Raw genomic sequence first — 13,651 nt, forward strand, 5'->3', positions numbered from 1 at the left:
AGGTTTATTAAGTCTATCCATAATGTCTTAGCAAAGATGGCCAGCGTTGCAATATACATCACTTCCTGTTTACTGCAGTAAAAATCAGATTACAGGGAGCGGGCACAGAAAAATACAAACCCACGAAAATTTGTGAATGGAAGAAACAGCCGCAGGAGCTTTAAGATCTTGTGATGAATTATCTTAATTTCCCACTGCTTTCTATTCAGAACAAGTCCCTTCAAAATAGTTTTATTTATCTTCTTACCTTCCTAGAAGGTAAAACGAAACAAAACAAAGTAAAAACTTTTTGTTTTTATATTTTAAATTAAAAAGCTCCCCGTTCAATTTGGTAAAATTGCTTAAAAATAAAGTAATATTTTGGAAATCATATATTTGATAAAGGACATGTATCTAGAATACATAAAGGACTCTTATAACTCAATAATACAAAATTAAATAACCCGTTTTAAAATGGGCAGAAGATCAGAAGAGATATTGCTCCAAAGAAGATACACAAAGGCCAATAAGCACTTAAGAAAAATGCTCAATGACATTAGTCATTAGAGAAATACAAACCAAAATGACAGTGAAATATCACTTCACACCCAGTCAGATGGCCAAAATCAAAGTCAGGTAATAACAAGTGTTGACAAGGATGTGGATGGAAATCAGAACTCTCCTACATGGCTGGTGGGGATGGAAAAGGGCACAGACACTTTGGAAAACAGTCTGGCAGCTCCACAACATGTTAAAAGTAGAACTTCTGTATAACCTAGCCACTCCACTCCTGGGTGTATATATTGGTGAATATACCCAGGAGAAACAAAGACATATATATATAATGTATATCTCCATGAAAAAGTTTGTACATGGATGTGCATAGCAGCACTAATCACAACAGCCAAAAAGTAGAAACAACCCAGGTATCTGTGGATGGTTGGATGGATGGATGGATGGATGGCTGGAGAAACAGCGTGGGGTCCATCCACACAGTGGAATATTATGCAGCCATGAAAAGGAGTGAAGCTCTGACACAGGCCACCACGTGGATGGACCTTGAACACAGGATGCTCAGTGAGAGAAGCAGGCACAGAAGGACACACAGTGTGTGATTCCATTTACAGAAAATATACAGAACAGGCAAATCCACAGAGACAGAAGGGAGATTCGTGGATGCCGGGGGCTGGGGTACGGGGTTGGAGAGTGACAGCTAAGGGGTGAGATGTTTCTTTTTGTGGCGATGGAAAAACGTTAAAAAAAAAAACTTACTCTGGTGGTGGTTGCTCAACTCTGTGAATACGCTAAAGCCAACCTCATAAATACACCCAAAACTACTGAATTGTACGCTTAGAAGGGTGAATTTTACCATATGTGAATTATATCTCAATAAAGAAAACCAGAAAGGATAGCAAAAAATAAACTAAATTTAAAAATTAAAACAATTTTTAAAAGCCAATGGATTAAATAATTAATTTTTAAAAAGCTCTAGAATTAAATAATTTTTTTAAATAAAGCACTTCTGCTACATTAACAAAACATGATAGTTATTGTGAAGAAAAGTGCTTGTGCAGATACTAAGTTGTGAGCTGAACTAGCTGCTCTTTTCGTGGAACACCATTTTTGGCTTCTTGGTTGGAAGATGCCACGTGGAGCAGAGTATCCTGGCTTATTGCTAAACCGGCCCTAGGAAAAAGCTTTAAAATTGTTTTTCCAAGCCAGCCAACAGGTACACGAAAAGATGTTCAGCGTTGCTAATCATCAGGGAAATGCAAATCAAAACCACAATGAGGTATCACCTCACACCGGTCAGAAGGCCATCATTAAAAAGAACACAAATAACAAATGCTGGAGAGCGTGTGGAGAAAAGGGAACCCTCCTACACTGTTGGTGGGAATGTAAGTTGGTGCAGCCACTATGGAGAACAGTATGGAGGTTCCTTAAAAAACTAAAAATAGAGCTACCGTATGATCCAGCAATCCCACTCCTGGGCATATATTCAGACAAAAGAAAAGATTCATGCACCCCAAAGTTCATTGCAGCACTATTTACAATAGCCAAGACATGGAAGCAACCTAAGTGTACATCAGCAGAGGAATGGATAAAGAAGATGTGGTACATATATACAATAGAATACGACTCAGCCATGAAAAAGAATGAAATAGTGCCATTTGGGGCAATATGTCCCTGTAGCTTATTTCTACATAGTAGTCTGTACCTCTTAATCACCTACCCTTATCTTGCCCCTCCCCTCCCCACTGGTAACCACTAGTTTGTTCTCTGTATCTGTGAGCCTGCTTCTGTTTTGTTATACAGTATTCACTACTTTGTTGTATTTTTTAGATTCCACATATAAGTGAGATCATACAGCATTTGTCTTTCTCTCTCTGACTTATTTCACTTAGCATAATACCCTCAAGGTCCATCCACGTGGCTGCAAATGGCATTATTTCATTCTTTTTTAAGGGCTGAGTAGTGTTCCATTTTATAAATGTACCACATCTTCTTCATCCATTCCTCTGTTGATGGACAATGAGGTTGCTTCTGAGGGTGGGTCTTTAATCCAGTATAACCGGTGTCATTATAAGAAGAGAAGACACAGAGAGAGACACTGAGAGGAGAAGCCGTGTGACGATGGAGCAGAGATTGGTGAGATGTGTCTACAAGCCAAGGACCAGCAAAGATGGCTGGCAGCCCCCAGAATCTGGAGAGAAACCTACAACAGATTCTCCCCTGGAGCCTCCGGAAGGAACCAGCCCTGCCCGCACCTTGATCTGAGACATCTGATCTCCAGAACTGAGAGAGGATACTTTTTTGTTGGTTTCAGCTGCCTGGTGTTTGGTCCGGTGTGATGGCGGCCCCGGGGAAACTAATACAGGTGTATGCACTCAGGTGGTTCATCAAACTGCATGGCCTGGCCGCGTCGGTGTTCAGGGCAGTGATGTTAAATGAACGACATCCAGTGAGTGGTCGCCGTTTCTCTGTGTTCTCCGGGGGAATCCACTGCATTGCTCTCCCAGGCACACCGTGTATGATGTGTGATGTGGGCTATTTAGACTCACTGGTCCGAAATGCTTACCCTCCATCATCCTCCGATGACCTTCCATCTACAGAGCAGGCTGTGGTTTGTTAGCAGGATGCAGTGTATCAGGGGCTTTCAGATCTGTGTTCTCACTTAATTCTCTGCAGATGTTGAGAGAAAGGCCCTATTAATATCCCCCTTTATCAAACGTGGGAACTCTGGGGCCCCTAAGATGAGGAATAAGGGAGTGGGCTTTTATACCCAGATCTTCTGCCCTCCCTAATCAGCAAGTGCATCCTCAACCTGGCTGTGCACCCAGTTCAGTGCAGACACCCCATAAAAACACACATTCCTGGGCCCCGTCCTCTGAGAATGGCCTGGGTAGATATCAGGTCGACAGTATTTTTAAGAAGTTTCTCCAATGATTCTATCGCTGGCCCCACAGAGAGGCGCTCAGGGAAAACACTGAGATTGTTTGCAATTTCGTCATCATCTCTGGGTTAACAAGAGCCTTGGTCTCATTTCTGGAAGAAGGAAAGAATTCAAGAACCGTTTTCTTTGCACATGCACTATGCCCGATATTCAAGCACAATGTTGCAAAAAGTAAGATGACTTTATTTGCATGTCCCGTGGCACATCAGACGTGGTTTCAGGAATCAGTTTGCAACAGCACGGAAATCATGGACCAGCTTAAACTGGTTTTGCCTCCTTAAATAGGTTGTTGATTAATCAAGCTGAAACAGCACCAGCTGAACCTGGTTTCGCCTCATTTAATAGGTCGTTGATTCATCAATCTTCGAGTTATTTTACAGAGACAGCACTGCACATGCTCAAGACGGGAGCCCATGTTTCTAGGGTGACCCCGGAACCAAGAATCTTCAGTCTACAGAACTTAAGGACTAGAAATGTTGCCACTGGAGCCCTTTACGCAGCGAGAACGCCTTCAATAAGGAAAGTCTGGCTTCCAGCTGCAGGAGTAGCTTATATGGCCTGATTCGAGACGAGCCAATCAGCTTCCAGGCTTGGAACTCCCTAACCCCTTAAAGTTCACTCCAGACGCCGAATCGTGGGTTTGCGAGCTCGGCCTCTTGCTGGTTGACCTGGCAGTGAAGCTCTTCGTCTTCTGGGAAAGCTGGTGCCGTAGCACTGGCTTCTGTGCACGTCGGGCGGTGAGCCTTTGCCCGTGACAAGTCTTGGGGGCGCTTGTCGCACGCTGAGTCACCTAAAGATACTGCGTCTCGGTCAGTGTGCCCCCCCAAGCCCCAGCGGCCGGGAGAGAGGGCTGAGACGCGTGTGCAGGAGGGATGAGGAGCCGCAGGCGCCGTGCGTCATGGTGCTGTTGGGCAGGATCCTGTGCCGTGGATGGGCTGCAGAGGTGAGAATGCGGGTGCCGTGAGGTGTGCGGCCTGGGCTGGGTTCCCACGTGCTTCCTGCAGAGGCACGTGCAGTCCCGTTCAGCCGCACGGAGGGAGAGGAGGCTTACACTCTCCCCGGTGCAAACAGGGTCACCCGGGGGGGAAAGAAAGACCAATTAAGACTCCAACAGCAGTCTCCACAGGTTGTTGCCAGACCTGCATATGGGGGAGCTGTATGCAATATGACACCCCGAAAGACCCCTGCGCCCACCCTGCCCACCTTTGTTTTGTGCCCCATCTTTTCCATCCGGCCCAGGCTGTGGTCACTCGTGGACTTGGTCTGACGGCCGTGGGAGAGAAATGGGCTGAATTCTTAATAAGTTGGACCACTGTCAAAGCAAGGTGGGGAATCCAGGCTAAATACCATCTGGAAATGAAGATGCATTTTTCTAATTACTGGAATGTATGTCTTTCGATGTATCAGTTTGAGTGGAAATTGTGATTTTTTAGCTCACTTTGCAATTTGTGCTGTTTTTGGAAATCTATAAAAATACTGAATCGAGTACACCTGAAACTAATAGACTATACAGCAACTATAGTTCAATTAGAAAACCCTGTAGGTTTTAAAAACCTAATTCAAGGCCAAATCAAGAGGCAACTGATTAAACCCTGAAACTTTCCCAAGACAGTGAGTGTATATTCCCAGCAGAGTAGCTAGAATTAACACTTTCCTGGTGCCTGTTTCATAATCTTATACGGGGCCTTTGGCTGCGTGTGTTAAACATTTCCCAAACTATTGGTCCCATCTGCCCTTGCTGCCCCTCCCCCTGCCGAAACACCATTCTGGTTGATTATCTGGTGAAAATCTGGCTTTGAAGCAAGGCACTGCCCTTCTCTTCCATGCTTCAAATTCCCCATCAGACCCTCAGCCCACCGGCTGTGTTACCCAGCAAATAATAGACGATTCTCCATTACTCAGTTTCCCCGAGACCATATCTAGTCACCCCAGACCTTCTCTGCAGGTGCATTTAACACGGAGAAGACTGTACCGCGTTTCATGTTTTTATGTCCACGTGACTTCTCCCGTGTAAGCCCCGTGAGGGCAGGGTCTGTGCCCCACTGGGGTACACGGGGAAATTCAGAGGATGCCCACCTACCCAGGCCTGTTCGCCAGCCGCGTTGAGGGCAGCGCTTGCAGATAATGGTTACCAAACCAGACTTGAGTCCCGTGCTCAGCAAAGCCCGACTCCTGACCCCGGGCTGTGGTGAAGGAAAGAGCAGCGTTTGTCTGCAAGACGCCCCACGTGCGGCCAAGTGTAGAGAAGGGCAGCTCGTGCCCAAGAGACCCGAACTCCCCGAAGGCATTCAGGGAAAGGTATTTAAAGCAGGGCGAGGGAGAGGGTTTCGGGTGCGAGATCAGCTCGTGGACGGTCTTCAGCTTGGTTGGCGGGGACCAGAAGTCCACATCGTCAACCTTCTGATTCCAACCACCTGGGGTCTCCGTGCTGGTGGGCGGCACGCAGGTAACTGCTCCCACCTGGTGGGGCTTTCAGTCTCTGCAAAGCAACGCAAAGGACGTGGCTCAGAATATGACCTGTAGCCCTTAGGGAGGAACTGAAAGTCCTTGACTTTGTTTAGTGGCTAAACTATTAGTATTTTTGTCTTGCTTGACTGTGTTCCTTTGTTTCTATATTTTCTCACTTCTCTGATTAAATTTGCTCTCCGGAGATCCGGGAAGGCCTAGGAGGCTAAAGCTTTCCTTAGAAACAAGAGGCAGGGGACATGGGGGGGGGGGTCCATCCCTGGTCTGTCACAACATCCATAAGTTGTATATTCATGTCCTCATGCTAGGGAAACACCAGCTGCTTCCCCACCCAATGCTTCCAGAGGGAAGGTATCTTTTATCCCATGAAGAAAAAGGAGACTTTTTTTTTTTTTTTTTTATTAGTAGAGTTTAATTTTTTTCCCGTTTCTTCTTCGTAGAGACTGGCCTTTGTTCCTTTCCCTCAGCTCCCACCACCCCCCATCTTTTATTTATTGTTTTATCTGTACCCTGGAGTCCGTCCCTTTCATCCTTGATTCGTTTCCTCTTGCAGGTGTATCCCCCGCCTCAGATCAGGGTCTTCCTCCTGCCATGGCTGCGTCTCCGATTTCCCCGACTTCTGTTTTTGTGTTACATGGGTGAAAACATCGAGGTGTGGATTAGCTGCCCCCCATTTCCGTTCGGGTAAATGCCAGTCCTGTGTTCAGTACTCTTTGTCAGCAGAGGCGAAGTGGCATTTGGCTTAAAAGCGCCTCATGAGTTCAACATTTCCCCGCTACAGAAACAGCGTTAATCAACGTTATAATGCTCCCCAGAGCGGCCAGCTGAATCCTCTCCCTACTTGCCCAATTATTAACCAAAACATCACTCCTTTTTTGCCTGGTACGACAACAAAAGCGATAGTTTTATTTAGCGAGATTTTAAAATCAAGACGGGAATAAGTTACACAGTTAATGTGGTAATAGGCTAGGTGAGCTAAAATATGATGCAAAAGAGTTTGTTGGAACACATTTATGTTTTGTTTGATAAGAAATATAACTGACCAGAAGGAACTAGGAAGGAAAAAACTCATCAAAACCCACCAGGCAGGGCTTGTAGACCCCGCGTAACGAACCTTCTTCAGGGTTGGGCTCCCTCTGTGGACACAAGGCCACTTCGTTTCTGGGCCCGGAGCATCGCTCAGAGTTAGCAAGGATGCTGACAGGTCGATAGGAAGCTTTCCTCAGAGTTCTTCATGCCCACGATAAGGATACTCTTTATTCTTCCCTGGGTATAAAATGTCCCCAAAGGGTTGTGGGTTTCTCTTGGCCAAAAGTCAGTTCTCCACTCTCCACCTGGAGAGCCCCTTGTTCAAGAAATAGGTTTAAGGGGGGACTTCCCCGGCGGTCCAGTGGTTAGGGCTCCACGCTTCCACTGCAGGGGGCACGGGTTTGATCCCTGGTCGGGGAACTAAGATCCTGCAAGCCACGGCCAAAAAAAAAAAAAGAGAAAAGAAATAGGTTTAAAAAAATACAAGATGATTTCATTCTGCCATCATGGGCTTATGACAGGGACTCCCAAGTCTCGTGAGTCATCTGAAATTGTGTGCGAAAGTTTGTTTCTTGCGAGTAAATATAATGCCAATTCTCCAGGCATAGGTGGTTTCCGCATAGGGGTAAACGGCTGTTTACGCATCATCTGTTATTCACATATAGTACACAAACCAAATGAGCATCTTCCGAGAGTTTTCACGCAAGATGGTGATTCTTTATTTTATGGGAACTCGGCTGCAGAGGTAGCTGGCAGCGGTCCTGACCTTCGGCTGTGCCCTCAGGCAAGCAGGTCACTGTGTTCCCCGCCTGGGTCCTTGGTCTCGCTAATCAATAGAAATTGATTAGAAGCCAGATGAGGAATTCAGGCGAGGCTGTACTGGGGCTTGTCCTGCAGCGGGGGGGAGTGAAAACAAGTTACAGGTGCCTTGCTCGTTCCCTGAGGGCAAGCTGGTTCCTTAACGGGCTGAGGGTGGGGGTGATTGGGTGGGTTGGGGTGGAGGGATGGCTTAGGGGGTCTGCCCACCCCTTGGTGGTGCCGTGCGCGGGAATCACGCGCAGGACCCTGCTTTTGCTGACACCACCTCAGAAATGGCAGTTGGGTTTTGGTCTTTTCGTATCTTATTATTTATAATTTCCCACAGCTGTGTGCGGTTATTTTTAGTCCCTTAGTTTCTTTGTATTTTGCTGCTGGAGGAGAGGTGTGTCCAGGTGCAAGCCCTGCCGCAACGGGTCCCAGGTCCCAGCCCGTCTCAACTGCAATTCCCACAGTTTCAGGAAGCGGCATCATGGGTGTTGTATACAGCCGGTTCTGGATGGCAGTGTGGCGATTGTATACAGCCGGTTCTGGATGCCACTGTGCTTATTCTCACCTCTTGGTTATAGGTCCCAGCTGGTTTTGCCTCGTCCTTTCCCACCGAGTTTGCCATGTGGTGTTCGCTTAGCCGTGCTGCAAGCTGTGAGTATTCGTATGGACATTTTGGGGCCCAAAGATACGAATGCTTTGCGATTCAAATACAGAGCACAAAAATGTGACCTTAGCGTGCGATTGCTTGCAGGGCATGTACTTGTCCAAATGTGTTCTATCATGTCTTAACGGTGCTTTAAAACTTTATCCCATAACTCAGTTTTTCACACTTAAATCGCACTTTGTTTTGTATTGACCCTAAAATGAAGTTTGCTGGTGTGTTCCACAAATTGCTATATGGGACCTGCAGGTGTGCCGATTGCTATACTTTTTAAAAGCGTTTGTAAAATCGTGATGCATGTGTTTGCTCGGGCTCCCATAAAATAGCCCAGACTGGGGGCGCCTATAAACATCAGGCATCTATCTCTCCCAGTCCTGGAGGCTGGAGTCTGAGATCTGAGGGTCAGCAGGGCTGGTCCCTCCCGAGGCCTCTCTCCTGGGCGTGTAGACGGCCCTCTCCTCCCTGTGTCCTCACGTGGTCTTCTCTCTGTGTGTGTCTGTGTCTTGATCTCCTCTTCTTATAAGGACACCTGTCCTTTGGGATCAGGACCCACCCTGGTGACCTCATTGTACCTTCATCCCCTCTTTGAAGACCTCATCTCCAAATACTGTCACATTCTGAGGTCCTGGGGGCTAGGACTTCAACACGTGAATTTGGAGGGGACAGAATTCAGCCTATAGCACATAAAGGGACAATTTAACACAACCAGATACAACCATACCCCTGCGTATGTATGTAGACCCCTCTTCTCACTGTTACTATGTCCACTTTTCCTTTGGGCGTGCACTGGTCCTCATGTGCTTTCACCAGTGAACCTGAATTTATTATGCACCTCAATTTTATAGCCGGCATCGAAGGCATTACCAAAATCCCAATGAAATGACTCCTGATACCTTAGTTTTTCCTACTAATTGGGCGTTTCTATTACAGGCCATTCTGTTCATCTGACTTGATTTGCTTTTCATGGGTCTATGCTTCTGTCTTCCCCTGATTTGGTCATTCATGGGTTATGCATGGATTATGGGGAAAGAGGAACATCACAGAGGAAGATCAGATTAGTCCATGTTCCCGGACAGGCAAAGCCAAACTCACCTCGTTTCATCCTTTATTGCGGTCATCGTTTTTTGTGAAATCCTTGCATCTCGTGATTCAGAACTAATCGTCGGTGGATTGTTTATGCTTTTAATCCTCCTTAGTATTCTTTTATGTATGGTAGTCATTTCTGAATATATTCACCTTGGGAAAAATGTAATATGTCATAAAGCTCCCTTTCCCTGTTTCCATCCAGCTTTTTTTTTTTTTTATAAATTTATTTTATTTATTTATGTTTGGCTGCGTTAGGTCTTCGTTGCTGTGTGCGGGCTTTCTCGTTGCGGCGAGCAGGGGCTACTCATCGTTGCGGTGCGCGGGCTTCTCATTGTGGTGCATTCTCTTGTTGCGGAGCACGGGCTCTAGGCGCGCGGGTTTCAGTAGTTGTGGCATGCAGGCTCAGTAGCTGTGGCTCACGGGCTCTCGAGCGCAGGCTCAGTAGTTGTGGCACGCAGGCTCAGTAGTTGTGGCGCACAGGCTTAGTTACTCCGCAGCATGTGGGATCTTTCCGGACCAGAGCTCGAACCCGTGTGCCCTGCATTGGCAGGTGGATTCTTAACCGCTGTGCCACCAGGGAAGTCCCCATCCAGCTTCTTGATCTAGTAGGAAATGCAATTTTGAAAATTGTGCACACATAATGTGTGTAGAAACTATATGTGCATGTAACTATATATAAATAACTATATATACAAGTTAAGTTTTATATATGTACATCATGTAATATACATATGTGTGTGTTAAGAGGTAGATTTCGCATTGTCATTTTTCATCTTTTTAAAAATTTTTTTATTGAAGTATAGTTGGCATACAGTATTATGTTATATAATATAGTGATTCACAATTGTTAAATGTGATAGTCCATTTATAGTTATTACAAAATATTAGCTGTACTCCCTGTGCTGTACAGTATATCCTAGTAGCTTATTTTATATGTAATAGTTTGTATCTCTTAACTGCCCCCATCTTGCCCCTCCCCACTCCCTCTCCCCACTGGGGACCACTAGTTTGTTCTCTGTATCTGTGAGCCTGCTTCTGTTTTGTTATACAGTATTCACTACTTTGTTGTATTTTTTAGATTCCACATATAAGTGAGATCATACAGCATTTGTCTTTCTCTCTGTGACTTATTTCACTTAGCATAATACCCTCAAGGTCCATCCACGTGGCTGCAAATGGCATTATTTCATTCTTTTTTAAGGGCTGAGTAGTGTTCCATTTTATAAATGTACCACATCTTCTTCATCCATTCCTCTGTTGATGGACAATGAGGTTGCTTCTGAGGGTGGGTCTTTAATCCAGTATAACCGGTGTCATTATAAGAAGAGAAGACACAGAGAGAGACACTGAGAGGAGAAGCCGTGTGACGATGGAGCAGAGATTGGTGAGATGTGTCTACAAGCCAAGGACCAGCAAAGATGGCTGGCAGCCCCCAGAATCTGGAGAGAAACCTACAACAGATTCTCCCCTGGAGCCTCCGGAAGGAACCAGCCCTGCCCACACCTTGATTTGAGACGTCTGGTCTCCAGAACTGAGAGAAGATACTTTTCTGTTGGTTTCAGCCATCTGGTGTTTGGTCCTGTGTGATGGCGGCCCCGGGGAAACTAATACAGGTGTATGTACTCAGGTGGCTCATCAAACTGCATGGCCTGGCCGCGTCGGTGTTCAGGGCAGTGATGTTAAATGAACGACATCCAGTGAGTGGTCGCCGTTTCTCCGTGTTCTCCGGGGGAATCCACTGCATTGCTCTCCCAGGCATACCGTGTATGATGTGTGATGTGGGCTATTTAGACTCACTGGTCCGAAATGCTTACCCTCCATCATCCTCCGATGACCTTCCATCTACAGAGCAGGCTGTGGTTTGTTAGCAGGATGCAGTGTATCAGGGGCTTTCAGATCTGTGTTCTCACTTAATTCTCTGCAGATGTTGAGAGAAAGGCCCTATTAATATCCCCCTTTATCAAACGTGGGAACTCTGGGGCCCCTAAGATGAGGAATAAGGGAGTGGGCTTTTATACCCAGATCTTCTGCCCTCCCTAATCAGCAAGTGCTTCCTCAACCTGGCTGTGCACCCAGTTCAGTGCAGACACCCCATAAAAACACACATTCCTGGGCCCCGTCCTCTGAGAGTGACCTGGGCAGATATCAGGTCGACAGTATTTTTAAGAAGTTCCTCCAATGAGTCTATCGCTGGCCCCACAAAGAGGTACTCAGGGAACACACTGAGAATGTTTGCAATTTCGTCATCATCTCTGGGTTAACAAGAGCCTTGGTCTCATTTCTGGAAGAAGGAAAGAATTCAAGAACTGTTTTCTTTGCACGTGCACTATGCCCGATATTCAAGCACAATGTTGCAAAAAGTAAGATGACTTTATTTGCATGTCCCGTGACACATCAGACATGGTTTCAGGAATCAGTTTGCAACAGCACGGAAATCATGGACCGGCTTAAACTGGCTTTGCCTCCTTAAATAGGTTGTTGATTAATCAAGCTGAAACAGCACCAGCTTAACCTGGTTTCGCCTCATTTAATAGGTCGTTGATTCATCAATCTTCGAGTTATTTTACAGAGACAGCACTGCACATGCTCAAGACGGGAGCCCATGTTTCTAGGGTGACCTCGGAACCAAGAATCTTCAGTCTACAGAACTTAAGGACTAGAAATGTTGCCACTGGAGCCCTTTACGCAGCGAGAACGCCTTCAATAAGGAAAGTCTGGCTTCCAGCTGCAGGAGTAGCTTATATGGCCTGATTCGAGACGAGCCAATCACCTTCCAGGCTTGGAACTCCCTAACCCCTTAAAGTTCACTCCAGACGCCGAATCGTGGGTTTGCGAGCTCGGCCTCTTGCTGGTTGACCTGGCAGTGAAGCTCTTCGTCTTCTGGGAAAGCTGGTGCCGTAGCACTGGCTTCTGTGCACGTCGGGCGGTGAGCCTTTGCCCGTGACAAGTCTTGGGGGCGCTTGTCGCACGCTGAGTCACCTAAAGATACTGCGTCTCGGTCAGTGTGCCCCCCCCAAGCCCCAGCGGCCGGGAGAGAGGGCTGAGACGCGTGTGCAGGAGGGATGAGGAGCCGCTGGCGCCGTGCGTCATGGTGCTGTTGGGCAGGATCCTGTGCCGTGGATGGCCTGCAGAGGTGAGAGTGCGGGTGCCGTTAGGTGTGCGGCCTGGGCTGGGTTCCCACGTGCTTCCTGCAGAGGCACGTGCAGTCCCGTTCAGCCGCACGGAGGGAGAGGAGGCTTAACACTCTCCCCGGTGCAAACAGGGTCACCCGGGGGGGGAAAGAAAGACCAATTAAGACTCCAACAGCAGTCTCCACAGGTTGTTGCCAGACCTGCATATGGGGGAGCTGTATGCAATATGACACCCCGAAAGACCCCTGCGCCCACCCTGCCCACCTTTGTTTTGTGCCCCATCTTTTCCATCCGGCCCAGGCTGTGGTCACTCGTGGACTTGGTCTGACGGCCGTGGGAGAGAAATGGGCTGAATTCTTAATAAGTTGGACCACTGTCAAAGCAAGGTGGGGAATCCAGGCTAAATACCATCTGGAAATGTAGATGCATTTTTCTAATTACTGGAATGTATGTCTTTCGATGTATCAGTTTGAGTGGAAATTGTGATTTTTTAGCTCACTTTGCAATTTGTGCTGTTTTTGGAAATCTATAAAAATACTGAATCGAGTACACCTGAAACTAATAGACTATACAGCAACTATAGTTCAATTAGAAAACCCTGTAGGTTTTAAAAACCTAATTCAAGGCCAAATCAAGAGGCAACTGATTAAACCCTGAAACTTTCCCAAGACAGTGAGTGTATATTCCCAGCAGAGTAGCTAGAATTAACACTTTCCTGGTGCCTGTTTCATAATCTTATACGGGGCCTTTGGCTGCGTGTGTTAAACATTTCCCAAACTATTGGTCCCATCTGCCCTTGCTGCCCCTCCCCCTGCCGAAACACCATTCTGGTTGATTATCTGGTGAAAATCTGGCTTTGAAGCAAGGCACTGCCCTTCTCTTCCATGCTTCAAATTCCCCATCAGACCCTCAGCCCACCGGCTGTGTTACCCAGCAAATAATAGACGATTCTCCATTACTCAGTTTCCCCAAGACCATATCTAGTCACCCCAGACCTTCTCTGCAGGTGCATTTCACACGGAGAAGACTGTACCGCGT

The 13,651-nt window shown here is 46.7% G+C and overlaps 1 long non-coding RNA gene across 1 annotated transcript in view; it reads left to right on the forward strand.

Moving 5' to 3' along the window:
• Positions 1-4,321: 4,321 nt before the first annotated feature.
• Positions 4,322-13,651, forward strand: part of LOC309652469 — a 126,011-nt gene continuing 116,681 nt past the window's right edge. The window contains exon 1 of the long non-coding RNA XR_014258724.1: positions 4,322-4,376. This is a non-coding gene — a long non-coding RNA (uncharacterized lncRNA). The remainder of the gene's footprint in view (positions 4,377-13,651) is intronic.

The sequence above is a fragment of the Balaenoptera physalus genome (genome assembly GCF_965194825.1).
Source record: "Balaenoptera physalus genome assembly, chromosome: X".
Classification (NCBI taxonomy): Eukaryota; Metazoa; Chordata; class Mammalia; order Artiodactyla; family Balaenopteridae; genus Balaenoptera; species Balaenoptera physalus.